Genomic DNA, 16,270 nt, shown 5'->3' with positions numbered 1-16,270 from the left:
GCAATATTTACACTGAAGCTCGCAGGCGGCTATGGTAAGGGTCGTGACATTTCCCGACCAGGTGCCGAGTGCTGCCAATCACAACACACTGTCCCAGCTAACCAATCACAGCACATTTCGTATTTCAGAAGGCGGGCCTTCATTTGATACAGAACCTATTCGAGCCGTTCAGGCCAGACTGGGGAGAGGTGTAATAATCTAAAATATGTGAAAAAATAATGTTTTTCGAACAACCTAGTATGAGAGCCTGTTCTAGTACACCCCCAAAACAAAATCAAGACTTTGTAAAAGAGCATAATAGGACCCTTTTAATATTAATTGTAATTTCATAGAAATAATATATATACTGTACATGTTAACAACATAGGCCTTTTTTTTGAAGAAGAAGAAGAATAGTTGCACGGTTGCAATTTTTTTTTTTTATTCCAACTTTCATAATAATTTAGAAATTAAACTAAATAAAAAAAAATTTTTGTAGAATAGCTGCGTTTTTGTATAAAAATATACAAAAACATTGTTGTGGAAAAGTAATACTAATATTCATTTATCTAATATTTAAACTTTAATTCAAATTCTAATACATACATATATATATATATATATATATTAGGATTTATGGTACAATTTTTCTCAGCTAACCAAATCTGGACATTGCTTTTTGTTTCAGGTACTGACGATTCTTAATAGCAACCAGTTTAAAATGGAGAATAGGCACTGATCTTGTTCTGACACTTCAAGAGCTGCTCTGAGAAACCAGGAAACCTGCCAAATCAAATCCCTCTTGTCTTGATAATGTGATGTGTGGAACAAACTCTCGACTGGTTCATTATCTCCCGCTGTCTCGGTGGAGGTCAGCAGTAACACGCGTCTAATCTCAGACTGATGAGGATCTGTATGTGTCTGTCCTCAACTTTTGCTTTAGTAGAGAGACAAATACAGCAGCCCAGAGCTGAAGAGCTATCATACTGCCTATACACGCACTTTTCTTGTGCGTGTATAAACCAAATGTCAATCATTACTGTCACAATGCCCATGTGAGCCTTTCCCTCTTTGGTATATGCTGTTCTTACTCTTGATTGAAATAGATGAAGATAAGTCTGGATTCCAATTAGACTTGGTTTTTATTGTTGTATTTTCTATACAAGGAATCCCATTGTAGTATTTTGGGTTTTTATTGCTTTTTATTTAAAAAAACAAAAAAAACAAACTCTGCTTTGCCACTTTGCAATCAGTCATAAGTGAAACGGTGGCAGGTAAACAGCTGTAATGAGGACATACTGTGAACAGCAGTGTGATTGAACATATGGCGTCATTTGTGTTTACATTGGTCATAGCAGTCAGTTTGTCTTCTGAATGATCTTGCAGCATTAAAGCCTATTCTTGGGATTAATACTGAATGGCATAATTATTACATTATTCCAACAATGGCAGTTTGTACTGAAGCCACATTGCCTATCCTGTTGGTATTGTTCAGTGATGTTCAGCTGCAGCAGTGAGATCTGTATACCTTAAACACTTGCTTTATAATTCTACACACTAATTTCAGATTGACTGTGAACAGTTGTTGGAACTAGTAACGCAATCTATTCGGCTGTTAAAATAACACTTGATTATGTGTTTGTATTTCATTTTTCACTGTTGCTATAATGAATTTGATCGATTTGGATTTTTCATGTTTTATTTCTATTGGTGCCGGCTTGCCACTGTTAACTTTGCCTTTTGCATTGTTTTATATAGGTCACAGTTGCCACCACAGAAACACTCCGCTTGCTCTACCCTGTTATAATGGAGCTGCTCATCACTTGTCAAAGCTTGTCATGTATATTAAACCAGGTGATGCATTCCAAAAAATGTCTGACTTGCTTATTGAGTCATTTTCCCCCAGCCTTAACACACACACATACTTTTTATTTTTAAAGTAAAGCTTTGAGAAAGCATGCTAGATTTTCAACACCTTAGACAATCACAGTTCCCATAGACTATATCATATGTGCACTTATAAATCACATGTATAGTATGTAATTTAAAAATAAAAAAATGCAAATTATCTTATAACGCCGATCGTGTTTCCTAAAGTAATTTCATAGCTAGTCTGTATGATCACACATTGTGAACAAATATGCTTGAGTTATATAATGAATATGTAATGCCACTAATGAACAGAGGGCATGTTGTATTGTCAACGATGGTCTTTGTCTCCCTCTGCAGTTCATACAGTGTAACTGCAGTTGACTGAAGTAGACGTTTAAGGCACACTTATTCGTTTAAAAATTAACCTTTTGGTATATACTTTTCGTTTTGTTGGACCGTTTTGAGGATTTAAAACTCACATTACTTTAAGTGCATTTACATTTAATTAATAGTTTAAAAAAGTTACGACAAAAGCAACTTCTCAAAATCTGACAGTGTCACACGTCACAGATATCAGCATACTATTGCGGTCACAAAAAAAAATTTGCTATTTTATATTTATCCCACACTTACCAATGTAAGAAATACATAGAAAATAACTGATGTTAAATCAACTCTCAGAACTTAGTACATTTTTTCAACCAACTGATGTTAAGCTGATGTGAATGCAATCTCATAACACGTTCCACTAATGTCTACCAACTAGAAAATGTCCAGAAAATAATTAAATGTGTCACATAAAACGTGTATTTGGGTCATTCTTCAATTAGAGTGGCAAAGGAGAGGCAACATTTGTTACAACACAAACAGTGACACCACAGAAAAAATCCAGACTTTCGTAAAGTAGGGACTGCTATCATGCAGTGATTAGATAACTCTTTGATGTAACATTAAGATTTTGTTACACAAAATCTATATTATCTCAATTAACCCTCTGGTGCTCATTGGTCATTTTTGACCGATTTTTAAATTTATTTATTTTTTAAGGATTTTTACTTTGTTTTTTTTTTTTTTTTTTAATCCAGCGCTTAATCATTGTTACTTTGTGACTTCAAATCATTATTTGTTTTTGAATTAGATAAAAATTTAATTTTTTTTGCATTCATGTTTAAAATCTTACGGAAATTCTTGATCTAACCCTCACCTTCCAAACTTCTCCAAAATCAAAAACTGAAGTCGGCTGCTTGCATTTACATTTTTTTCCCTTTTATATATATATATATATATATATATACACACACACACACACACACACATTATATCACTTCATGCATCCCCAGTGAAACAAACTATAACTTTGCCATTGCTAGCACCCTGCTTTACTGTTTTTGCACTTATGAATGAACTCATTTAGCCTCATTTAATTACAGTACTTACAGTACTGTACTCTTATGCTTTACCGCTGTGCAATTCTAACACTCCCTTGAAATTTGGTAAGGGTGGACTATATAGACTACTACAGCATCTGCTAAATGAATAAATGTAAATGTAAGCATGGATATTGTAGATCAATTTGCCTTTTATTTCATTTTTTATTTTATTTGTCTTTCTTGCCGTCTTGATATAGTTGCTCAGTCATGCCATTTGATCAGTAGGGGTCAATGCCATGGCGCTGCTATACTGTGTGTTGTGTGGCCAAAGTACATCTATAACTCTCATATGCTTCTGTCATCTCATTTTGGTGACTTGCGTCATTCTGGTGTCCATATTCCACTTTCACTGCTTGTGGTTGAAATACAAGATGCCGTTTCTATTTTTATCACCTTGCGCAGATATCAGCGGGAACTCATCTTTGATAGGAATTGTGTCTTTGGTACAATAACAAGGCGTGTGGGAATTCAGGATATACTGTGTAATTAAAAGAGACTGAGTTAGATAAGCAGTGAGCTCTTATTTAAAAAAAGAAAGAAAGATGAAACTTTGCAAGATAACATGAGGACAGGAAGTTCTCACCCGGATAGGATGCGGTATCAGTCTATTTACTGCTGGTATTGATTTATGCTGTTGTAGTAATCTAGAAACGAGAGGTTACCGAATTTAAGTCCTCTCTGGAACTGGTTTTCATAAAGTATGATCAACCACACGTGAAGTTTTTTTTAAGGATTTTTTCTTTTTTTTTTTTTTTTTTTTTTTTTTTTTACTTTAATTTTGTTGTGTTTAGTTGTGAATATTTATATAGTTTTTATTTATTGTTTTCTTTTTAGTTGTAGTTATTTTAGTACATTAAGTTAAAATAAGTGAAATTAGATGTTTCCTTGGCAACTAACTGAAATAAGTTTTAAGTTTTTTATAGGCTAGGCCTATATATCATTTCAGGTAACGACATTTTTTATATGGTTTTAGTTAACCATGTCTACATATTCGAGGGTATTTTATAAACTGACAACTACAGACATATTTCTGCTATGTATTCTTTTACCACAAGAGTGCAGTGCTTTTATTTTGAGTATGACAGACAATACCACTAAAAACACGATGATCTTCTCTCACGATGATCTGTAATGTTAAACGACACTTTTAATGGATCTACAGCGACAGCTTTTGTTCTGTAAGGTCATGCTCCTAGAATATCACTCTCAGGGAAAAAAACAATGTCCAAGTCCTGTCATATGCTTTGGCCTCGGGGCTGACATTTGTAAAGTGGTCCCCTGGAGACAACATCTGAAACCAAATTCATTTAGGTTGATTTTCATGTGCTGCCTCACTCAGCGTTGTACTTTTCGATCCTGCCTTTGACTGGGGCTCCTTATGACAGTATGTGCAGGACAGCTCAGTGTGCTCCTCTTAAATTAAAAAAGACTCTTTGTTTTGTCTGGTAATTGCCTCTCAAAGTTCAGAGATTAGGGACAGAAGAAAGTCAAATAGAGTCCCGCTGATTAAAGTGCTCTCAGAACATTCCTTACAAAGCGCGAGTCCCTACTGAACTAATTTTAAGACGCGTTACGGTGGAATGTATTTTCAACTCCGAGATCTGTAAGATTGAATAACGGCAGAGAATAAGAAAGAGGCAGAAATCTATTTATTAGAAATTGAGAAGATCTATCACGACCAAAAACCAGAGGGGGCGTAGATGATCTGATGCACTGCAGGCCAGGGAGAAAAAGTGAGTTCACTCTGATCTGATTCAATTCGCTGGAGCCTCAATGAGTTTTTTTCCCTCTCTCTCTAGCAAGAAGCGCTACTGTATAAAAGCCAAGGACATCATTACTGTTGGGGTGTTGGAGGGGAAAATACCTTTTCACCGCTTAAATTATTTTCTCACCTATTTCCTTACTTTCACCGTTGATTCCATGGAAACGTTGTATTGAACTTTTCCACGACATTCAAATTTATTGAGATGCACCTGTATATGAGTCCACTCTTCACTGTAAAATGAAAAAGCCGCTACTTTCATATTTCGTATCACTCCGCGGACTCGCGCTCTGCCGTTTCATACAAACGCAACTGCCCCAGTTTTTGCATCTTATTTATCGATTGTAGAGAAAATGAATTCAGAGCACTTTAATATTATTATTTTTTAATATTATTGCAGATTTTGTTATTGTTAAAGCAATTGTTTTGTATATTGCAGTGGACTATTTTTTAGTGGAATTTAGCACTAAAATGTTTTTAGTGGAATTTAGCAGTTTCTATGGGCAAAACAAAAATGTTTTTTTTTTCATTAATAACCTTAAAAATAAGATTTTGATTAAAGATTACAAAGACAAATTTTTTTTTTCAACAAATTAATTGTTCACCTCAAGACTGGCAATGGGCACTAACAAAATGAATATTGTAAATTTTGGTTTCATGCAGACTTTTTAAAATTTACAAATTCAAATTAATTAACTTCTCAATCCAAACATGAAATACCTTTCCCTGTCAATTTATAGCTTTAATAAAAAGTGCATTACATACTGTCTGTGGTCAATGTCAGCTTTTCCACAGCAAGGCAATGGGCTTCTAGACATGGAGTAATTAGAGCTCAACGTCATGGTGACTGCCCTTGGGCCCCAGTTTTACATAAACTTAAATTACAGTAATGCAGTCACCCATACCCAGCATGTTGTCATCGCAAACCATAAAATGTAAAATAAGACATTCATCTAAAACACGCCTCCGCTTCTCACGCAAACAGACTCTTCTGAGAGAAAGATGAATTAAGTTTACAGCCTCAGCACTGAATTAATCTAATTTAAATCTACACTAATGAGAATATTGCTGTGAGAGACGACAGAGTTCTTGCTTTATTTAATTAAGAACAAGAAATGAATCCATAAGAGGACTTTTCCCAGTGCTCTTAGAGACATTATCATTTTAAAAACCTCCTTCCACAGAATTGCATTGTTAATATGGAATCTGTCAGATCCTTTTAGAAATGCTTTTCACTCAAATGTTCCTCTAGGATGTTCTGCCGTTACTTTATTTCTTTGTTCCACACTCTATCAATTTCACAGAAAGTTAGTAACGGTCTCTCATACTGTCCTCCGCTTGTACACAAAGATTATTTTCGAGCTTTGTTGTGTCACTCTGTTTTTGAAAAATTCCTGTCAAAGTGTCACCACGGATGGGGGGCATCGTGAGCGGCTTGCTTAAGCCCGCCACAGTGGCAAATTTTTCTATTTGCAGCACTTTCACCTGCTTTCACCCCTATATGAGCATGTTCTGCATACTAACATCTCAGAGTGGGAAAACAACAATGTTCTCAGCAATCTGTTATGCTGCTCTGTTTCTGTGGATGCCTGAAGGAGTTTTTGTGACACTGGAATACTTTCGGAATTGGTTGATCCGCACAGTAATTGTGTATGTAAATGGTTTTGTTGCAAGGTAATAGTGAAACCACTGGCTCAAACCGTCAGAAAGCACGAATCAGCAGAACACGCACATACAAATCAACACCTAAGCCTTTCTCTAATTTATTTCATCTGTATTTAAAATCCAAGCCGGTGTTGTCTTAAACAAAAAGAGCATTAACAACCCAGGCCGCATTGGTAATGAGTGTCACAGAAGCAGCGTGGACTACAGCAGCACATGGTGACGTATGTGCTCTATTGTTAGTGTAATGAACACCTGGACATCAGTGTAGTGCTAAATCAGACACGGGGAAGCAACCACTCTTCACATCTGTAGCGCCGAAACGCAAGACGCTTCCCTTTTAAAATGAAATCTTTGTAGTTAGGAAAGCTGATTATGTATTTCATGCTTTTCAACTTTTTAGCTCACACTGTACACTATAAAGAGGGAATAATTTTTAATGTTTTTGAAAGAAATCTCTTATGCTCACCAAGGCTGCATTATATGTAACATGCTATTACAATTTAAAATAACTGTTTTCTATTTCAGTATATTTTAAATGTAATTTATTCCTGTGATGGAAAACTGTTTATTTTTGTTAAAAGAAAGTTCAAAAGAATATATTTGAAATAGAAAACTTTTGTAAAATGTCTTTACTGTCACTTTTGATCAATTTAATGTTGAATAAAATGATTATTTTTTTATTAAAAAGTATTTTATTTTTTAAATATAACTTACCCCAAACTTTTGAATGTTAATGTATCACAGTTTTGACAAAAATAGTATGCAGCGCAACTGTTTTCTACATTGATAATATTAATAAATGTTTCTTAAGCGATCACATCTGTCAGACAACACTAGCTAGCTTTAGGGGTGCCTTTGAAGTGCTGATTTCATTTACTGGGGTTGTCATCCAAATAGTGTGCAAAATTGTGAAAAATGTGTTTTGAGAGGACAAGATGCCTAAACCAAGAGCTTGCATGATCACTTCTCAGCTTATTTTAAGCATATTACATCAGTTTTTGTATAGACCACTAACTCGTTGGACATCAGCTCTTTTTTTGGGGCTGTGATGGTTTGCGATATCTTTACCTCAACACTCTGCTGCAGAATCTGTGCTTATCCTCACAGAATAACAAATGACAGTAGAAGGGCTAGGACAGATTGTTCCTAAAAGCAATCAGAGGTTTTAATCTTTTGGATGACAGATATCAACCTTTGGTTTTTCATAGTACAAATTGAATCTGTTTACAGTACAGATTCAGCATAATTGGACAATTACAATAAACATTATCTGCACAAATTTAATTTGTGTGCAATCATGTTATCCTGAAATACATGTTATCCTGGTGAAATACACCCACTTCACTGCCAGAAATGAGCAATTAATTAAATTGTCACATTTTCACAGCTGGATTTCAGATTGTGTTTCTTGAACCTCCTAAAACCACCTTAGGTAGATTACATACTGCATGAGACTGCTCTGTAAAAGTAAATGTAACCCTATAGGAGTTTATTTCAGGTTTCTGATTTATCTTCACCATTTGGTGTCACTAGTCTTTAAGGTTCCCAGCCTGTAAGGAAGGATGAAAGCTTAACGCAACATGATAAGCCATGTTGATTTTCTTTCTCATGGCCTGATGTTGCACTTTTTCTGATAGAACTGAAAATAATGTTTGCTTTTGTAAATCACCTGCTGAGTGTTTTTATGATTATTGCACTGATGACTCAGTAAACATCATTTGTCACAATAAGGTGTCTTGACAATTTAGATTTATCAATTTTATCCACATGGTTTTGCTCTCAGAACGTGTTTTTGTAGCATATGCTTCTTGAATCACAATGCACAGCTATCCAAAAGCCAAACAAATGACTACAGAAGAAGAAAGAAATATGTAAATGAGTCTATTTTTTAGCATTTCACTAAAAGAACATTTCTCTCCTCTGAGACTTTAGGATTTCACCAAATTCCCACTAAAAAAGCCCAATCCTTTCAGAGACAGAAAAAACAACAACATATAGATTATAAGTGTCTCTGAAACTCACTAAATACATCAACTAAAATGAGTCAGTTTTACAAGAAACTAGGGATGCACCGAATGTTCGGCAACCGAAATTACTTTCCGAATAAGCGAAAAGACCGAATAAATTGTACCGAACAATGATATGACGCGATCAAATAGCAACCAGGGCAGAGTGAGAGGCGCGCACTCTTTATTATGCAGCACACAAGTCAGCAGTGTGGAAGCATTTAAACTGTCGGAGAAAGACGCAAAAATCATTACAAGCACCGACAGCGAGAGACTGTTTAGGACTGCATCGCATGTCTTCAATGAGAAGAGGAAGGGGTGATTGTTGCTGGTTAAAAAAATATACTATATATAAAAAAAAATACATGCCTGATTCAAGAAGGGTGTCTGATGGCCAAAAATTATTATTTTACTAACTTATTCATTTTAAGTTACATTGTGCTTTGTTGGTATAGTGTCTGCTAGAATGTTAAAAATGTTCAGTGTTAAATATTTTTAAATTGTTGTTTTGTAATTGATTTTTTTTCTTTGAAAAGCAAGACAAAACAGTAAAAAGCACATTTTGGCTTTTTAATTTATGCAATGGTGAATTTTTTTTTGGCAAAATACATGGGGAAATTTTTTTGAAAAACCGTGTTCGGTATTCGGTATTCGGTCTTTGGCCCAGTGTTTAATTTTGTTCGGTTTCGGCTTCGGCCAAAATGTTCATTTCAGTGAATCCCTACAAGAAACTCACTTTGACCAGTGAATGTGAAACCAGTTTTCCCTTTGAAAGGATCAGTGTTGAGAGATTAACTTTGGCTAACATGAAAATGCTGGATTTCAATCCATTCAAAGGAGTACAAGCAATTTAAACACTTGGCAGGGGTGCTTTGCTTTGCCTCCGACTCCCTTTTGGTGCAGAACTAAGTAGTTTTGGATATTGGCAGGGAGGAAACTGTTCTTTATCTTCCTGAGCAGTGGTTCTATGCTGGTGTTAACCTTTCTGTCCTGACTTTTTGGGAGTACAGTCGCCCAGTAGGTTTAGCAGAACAGCCGATTTGCCCTGCTTAATATGAACTCATGCACCTGAGGTTTATAGCTTTGGAACAGGAACAGATAAAGAAGAGAATCGTTTTAAATGGACAATAAATAACCAAAAGGCACATTCAGTTCCCAAAAAACTTTCTGTTTACTTTAAAAACCTGTCAACGTCTCGTATGGAAGAGTTTCATATTATAGATCAAGAGTGTCCAATATGCGTATTAAGTGAGGTATTGAATTTCCACTGGACTTTTTAATATTTCAAAAAAAGTGAACAAGGATCAAGTGCTCTGTGAGGAAAGGTTATCCCTGTTTCAGAGCTGGAGTCCTGTAATTGTTTCAGTAAGGTATTATGGGATAAGATTCCGTCCGAGGATGTGACCTTTAGCTCCATTAAACATTCAGTCAGTCACCTTGTGCTCAAATACCTCTAATTAGACCAAAGTGCTCTAAAAATCATCACACTGGATATCCTAGCCCAAAATGTACAATCAATTTGTTGCTAACCTGTGCACTTGGAGGAATTACAGAAATCCCTTGTGTATATGAGTTACAGTCATGTATAAGAACATAAAATTATCCTGAAATGTATACAGCAGTTTAGGGGGTCAAAGAGGCTGGTTAGCATAATTGCCCCTTGCTGGTAGATGTTGTATTTATGGAAGCCCGTATTCACCACAGAATACAGAAATAAAAGTAATTGACTCTTTTTTTTTCTCCCAATTTAGACTTTTCTTTTCACAATTCAGAATTTCAAGGTGTAAGATCAGAATTTTATTCAGAATTCTGAATTTATATCTCACAATTCGGAATAAAATATAAAAAAGGCATTTGCGACTTTTGATCTCACAATTCAGACTTTTTTCTCACAATAGTGAGTTTATATTTTACAATTTACAATTATAACCTCACAATTCTGAGTTAACATCTCACAATTCTGAGTTAACATCTCACAATTCAGAGTTTGTATGTCACAATTCTGAGTTCATATCTCACAATTCAGAGTTTATATCTCACAATTCAGTGTTTATATCTTACAATTCTGAATTTATATCTCGCAATTCTGAGTTTTTATCTCACAGTTCTGAGTTTATATCTCACCATTCTGAATGTACATCTCACAATTCTGAGTTCATATCTCACAATTCAGAGTTTATATCTCACAATTCGCAGTTTATATATCTTGCCATTTTGAGTTTATATCTCACCATTCTGTTTATATCTCACAATTCTAAATTTATATCTCACAATTCTGAGTTTATATCTCACAATTCAGAGTTTATGTCTCACAATTCTGACATTTTTTCTCAGAATTGCTAGAAAAAAGTGAATTAAAATGTGCAATTACCTTTTATTCATTCATTCATTTATTTTATTAATTTATTTTATTTTGTTTTACTCCATGGTGGAAATGGGCTTCCATGCTGTATGTAACAACACTATCTGGCTGCAAAAAGCATCTGTCTCCATTGACAGCCATTCAGCTTATTTTCATTTCTGATGATGTAGAAATTTTTGCAAGCAGCTTTTAAATGTGAATATTTCTTTATATGTGACCCTGGACCCTTAATTTTTTATTAGTAATATGCATTGCTAAGAACTTCATTTCGCCAACTTTTAAAGGCGATTTTCTCAATATTTACATTTTAAAATTTTTTTTGCACCCTCAGATTCCAGATTTTCAAATAGTTGTATCTCAGCCAAATATTGTCCTATCCTAACAAACCATACATCAATGGAAAGCTTATTTATTCATGATGTATAAATCTATAAAAAATAAAAAAAAAATAAAAACACCCTTATGACTGGTTTTGTGGTCCAGGGTCACATTATAGTGGATATTTCACCAGTGCCAATTTAATATAATAATCCTGGATGGTGCTAAGGCTGATGAATTGAATGCTACAGATAACTTTCTCTAGATATTATAGACCTACTTTAAAGTCTGCGTGAGTCGGAAGTTGCTGCCGACTTTATTTCAGTGTAGTGACGTTTTTCCAGCTGAAACGGAATATTGAATAGAAGGCGGGGTTTTATTTTTGCGCTCCTCCTCTCGGTCGCTCACTCATAGCAATCTAACGGTTGGAGGGGTTTGTTTAAGGATAATCTGCCCAAGCCGTCAAACTGACATCATCCGAGAAGGAATGCCATTCCAGAGCAGAAGTAAATGTTCAGATTTTGATTAAAGATTACCAAAACAAAAATTTTTTTTCAGCAGATTAACTTGCACGGATTAATTGTTCACATCAAGGCTAGCAATGTGCGCTAATAAAGTAAATAAAGTAAATCTTTATTTCATGCAGACTTTAAAGGGGTCATACGATGCGATTTCAATTTTTCCTTTCTCTTTGGAGTGTTACAAGCTCTTGGTGCATAAAGAAGATCTGTAATGTTGCAAAGACTAAAGTCTCAAATCCAAAGAGATATTCTTTATAAAAGTTAAGAGTCAACCACGCCTACCTAAAACGGCTCATTCTAACACGCCCCCACATGTCTACGGCACTGTGTGGGAAGATTTGCATAACACCGCCCAAATGTTCACACAAAGAAAGAAGGCATAACTTTTATTCACGCTGTAGTATTGTTGCCGCCGCCGCCATGTCGAGAAGGCGCTGTGTGTTTCGTTGTGAAAGCGAAACTACTTTGTTTGGTCTTCCAGAAGAGGACGATATCTGCTTCGTCATGCCTGGAGCTGATCCGTGCTGGCCGCTGAGGAAATACATCAACTTCGCGCGGTGTAACATTTCCGTCACACGCTTGAGGTATTCGGTACAACGCACTGGATAGCTGGCCAATCAGCGTACACCTCGCTTTGTAAAAATCAACGCGTTTCAGAAAGGCGGGGCATAGAGGAGCAACAATAATGTACATTATGTGGAAAATAATGTGTTTTTTTAACCTTAAACCGCATAAACACATTGCATTACACCAAATACACAACATAAGGTTATTTTTAGCAACGTCATATGGCCCCTTTAAGCATTTAGGAACAAAAGTGTATTTTACATCATGCCACATCAACCCTAATGCCACCACAGAACTGAGCGCTAGACCTCCCAATGTGCTTACACCGACCTCACTGAAATATTCAAGTCCATCTTGAAGCCCAATATGTTTAACAAGATCTTAACTGCCCGGCATTTCTCCGACACAGCCGAGTCGATGCTTTCGGCCCTGCTCTTCACAGCAGTTAATTTCGCTATTCAGTAATTACTGGGTTCATTGAACTATGAAAAGTGTGATTCAACTCAAACAGCAGTTGATGAACACATCACGGCACAGAGCGCCTTCATCTGCCTCCCAATTACACAGGGACGTTAAGTGTTGAGCACGCCCAGCTTTCACAACGCTGAAGGTCATGGTGTTCCCAAACCCTGCCCTCTCACCCCCATCTGCCAGTACCCCACTGATATATTCTAAATGTGCAACACACCTGCCACACTTCACCGGTGTGTGTGAAAACAGTTGGAGCATCAATATTATCAACTGGACCACAGGCTGTTATGTTTTTAGTTTCACCTTTTTGATTTCCAGTAAAAGATTAATAAAGTTTAACCATTCTTATGTAAACAATAAAATAAATACTTCACTTGAAAAACAAAAACGAGGATTAGACTTTTTTTCTGTGTCTTTTTAAAGCATAAATTTCACTACATTTTGTTAGACATATGCATAAATGTTTATTTTCTCCAATAATGTAAGAGAAATAAATTAAAGGTTCTAGGTTTTCAAGGTTTAGTTTATAAAAACAAGCCTTTATAGAGTACCTTTTGCAATCTTGCTTTTAAATTAAAATTGGTCTGGAAAAAACTCCACATGGCAATAGGTGAGAAAGCGCCTGAGCCTGAATCCTTTTATGAATTCCTCCACTTCGTCCATACAATTAATGAAAGCTTGAATGTACGAAGCCCCTAAAGGGACATGGTGATAAAAAATATATTTCAATGCTTTTGCATTCAAGTATTGCGTTCTCTTGCAAAATTATTGTGTTCCCCAGAGAAACTTTGCATTCTTTTACAAAACCTTTACATTTTGCAAGCAAACACAAAGATTCTCTGGGGAATGCAAAAGTTTTGCAAGCAAACACAAAATAAATATAAATATAAAAGCAATCTAATTTTGAGCAGAATGTTTGGTCCCATCTCATTTTTCCATCACCATGACGTAGAATTGTGCAAAATCATTGTGTGTGTGTGTGTATGTTTTTCAAAATAAATAACTACAGTAATCAGAACTAATTATGTTATATTTTAACGTGGTGTGCATTATACATGGTATATATTTTTGCAAAGAGTGAATGCTGAAAAGCTGTTTTTGAACTGAAGAGTAATTTTTGTAGTACATTGTAGTACAGTGACTACTTATACATCAAAATATCAAAGAAAATGTTATTCTTCAAGACATACATAGAGTAGGAACTTATTTTCTGCAGTGTATGATTAATCTCACATGAGTAATATTCAGCTGTTGTTGTTGTTTTTCAAAAGGAACCTTGAAAGTTTTCTCCTCTTCTGTCAAAAACTAAAGATCTACACTGTATGTCAGCAGTTCTCCTGCTGACACACAAACCATTAAACGCTCTGCGGGACGCTGTGAAAGAGTTAATGTATGGGAAGCGTTATTCAAGAGAGCAGTCTGTCTGATTTGTTATAAAAATGGATGACAACACCTGTCAGTCACCCATAGCAAACCGGTGGAGGGGAATAGTGAGTCAGTCAGTTGTGAATTTTATAATGACATTCTAGGAGGAGGTTGAATTTTACATTGTGGCAGAGATGGAGTTTTCAGACTTGCACTGATAAATTGTCAAAGCCAGAGACATCACTTTGGGCCTGCTTTATCACACTCATCCTATTTGCATGCAATAATGTTCCTCTATCAATAGAAAAAAGGCATTCAGGTTGATCTAGATTAAAAAAAAATCTCAAACTAATAAATGGAAATAATCAATCTGATATGTTTTGTATTATCTTGATCAGCCCATCCTCCATCTTCATTTTTAAGAGCTTTGCTGTCTCCGATTCATTCTTGCATATCAGAGAAAAGAAGGATAAGACTCGTAAGTGTTTTCTCGGCGCAGTTTTATCTTACTCTTACTTATCGTTTAGCAGCAGCAGGCTCACAGCCTTGACAGCACAGCACAGCTTAACAGGCTTAAAAAGGCAGATGCACGCAGAGCCAGATCACCACGTTCTGGGTCAAAGACCTGGATGTGATGAGGGAGATCTGGGATGCCTGGCAGATGTTCTCTTATCAAAAACTCAGCCATGATCTCCCTTTGAACTTAGCAAATTAATGCTGTTTAATGTGGGATGAGAGAACATAACAAGGAATATGACTGCATTTGGTAAATAAAAAACTTAGTATTGATTGATTGATTGATTGATTGATTGACTGAAGTCTCATGCTTTTTCAGAAATGCAAGTAGATCAAATCATCTTTAATTGTTGTGGTTAAGAAAGTTTTTCTGATTCTAAGCGCAACACAGTCCCAAAAAGGGAAACACGTATGAGCGTTTAGGTGTTGACTGTGCTGTGCTGTGCTGCAATGTCTTTGACAATTGCACATCTATGCATTTTCACATATGCACACACACTTTTTCGCTGTTTTGAACATGATATGAAGAGTTCCAACATAGGCTCATTGGAAATACGTGCCTCTACCTACATTCCTGCAAAACTCAAAAAAACTTAATTATACATACGAATCGCTGCAGTTTCCAGTTGAAATGAACACTAGAGGAAGTAAAACTCCCACAACTTTTATTCCTTTTCACACAAAGTATGATCTGCAGGTCCACAGTTTCGATTAATAAAGCCTAATTTTGGCATAATTACTTGAGGAATATTATATTATGAATTCAAAACAATTTTAACATGCTGCGAGATTTGAAAACTGATGCATTTGAAGGTTATCGTCACACATATCCAGCTTCATATGCATGAGTTTTCTAACTCAGTAGGTTTGCTTGGTAGCTAGCTCACGTGATACGGAGTTGCACTTAGATGATGACAGCTTCAGTATGAACCCCGTGAAACTACGGTTCAACAAAACAGCTTAAATCCTCATAAGGAAGTTAAAATAGCACTGCTGCATCAACAAATGCATATTTATTATCACTTTTGCATTTGTTAACACTATTGGGTAGGTTTAGGGGTGGGTTTGGACGGTGTAGGGGATATTTCCAACACGATAGACACTCATCGGATATTTGAAATATGAACCAATACGTACCTGAAGCAACGTAATAAAAACACAGCAATACGTGCCTATATCAACGTAACAAAAACGTGCCAGGGTCACATATTGAACCCACGTTTTAGCGCCAATCACTGAACGTTTCACTTTGAAACTGCCGCGAAGCATGCAGTAAGGTACGTAACGGTGCTGCAGAAATGTATTTAGAGGCACATATTCCGAATGAGCCGGGGTTGAAGAGTTCAGATGCAAAAGCCTCAGTGCCATTTGAAATGTTCTTAAATGAGCATTTTTATCAGGCTCCTATGTTTATGTTCAATTATTTCACATTAATG

At 35.8% G+C, this 16,270-nt stretch overlaps 1 protein-coding gene across 1 annotated transcript in view; it reads left to right on the top strand.

Moving 5' to 3' along the window:
* Positions 1–1,851, top strand: part of LOC107709134 (sodium channel subunit beta-3-like) — a 13,105-nt gene extending 11,254 nt beyond the window's left edge. Inside the window, exon 6 of the mRNA XM_016513536.1 lies at positions 668–1,851. The gene's annotated coding sequence lies outside the window, so the exon portion shown is untranslated. The remainder of the gene's footprint in view (positions 1–667) is intronic.
* The last annotated feature ends 14,419 nt before the right edge of the window (positions 1,852–16,270 follow it).

Source organism: Sinocyclocheilus rhinocerous, unplaced genomic scaffold, assembly GCF_001515625.1.
Source record: "Sinocyclocheilus rhinocerous isolate Xijiao unplaced genomic scaffold, SAMN03320098_v1.1 scaffold626, whole genome shotgun sequence".
Lineage (NCBI taxonomy): Eukaryota > Metazoa > Chordata > Actinopteri > Cypriniformes > Cyprinidae > Sinocyclocheilus > Sinocyclocheilus rhinocerous.
This window is presented reverse-complemented; position numbering and strand designations above follow the sequence as displayed.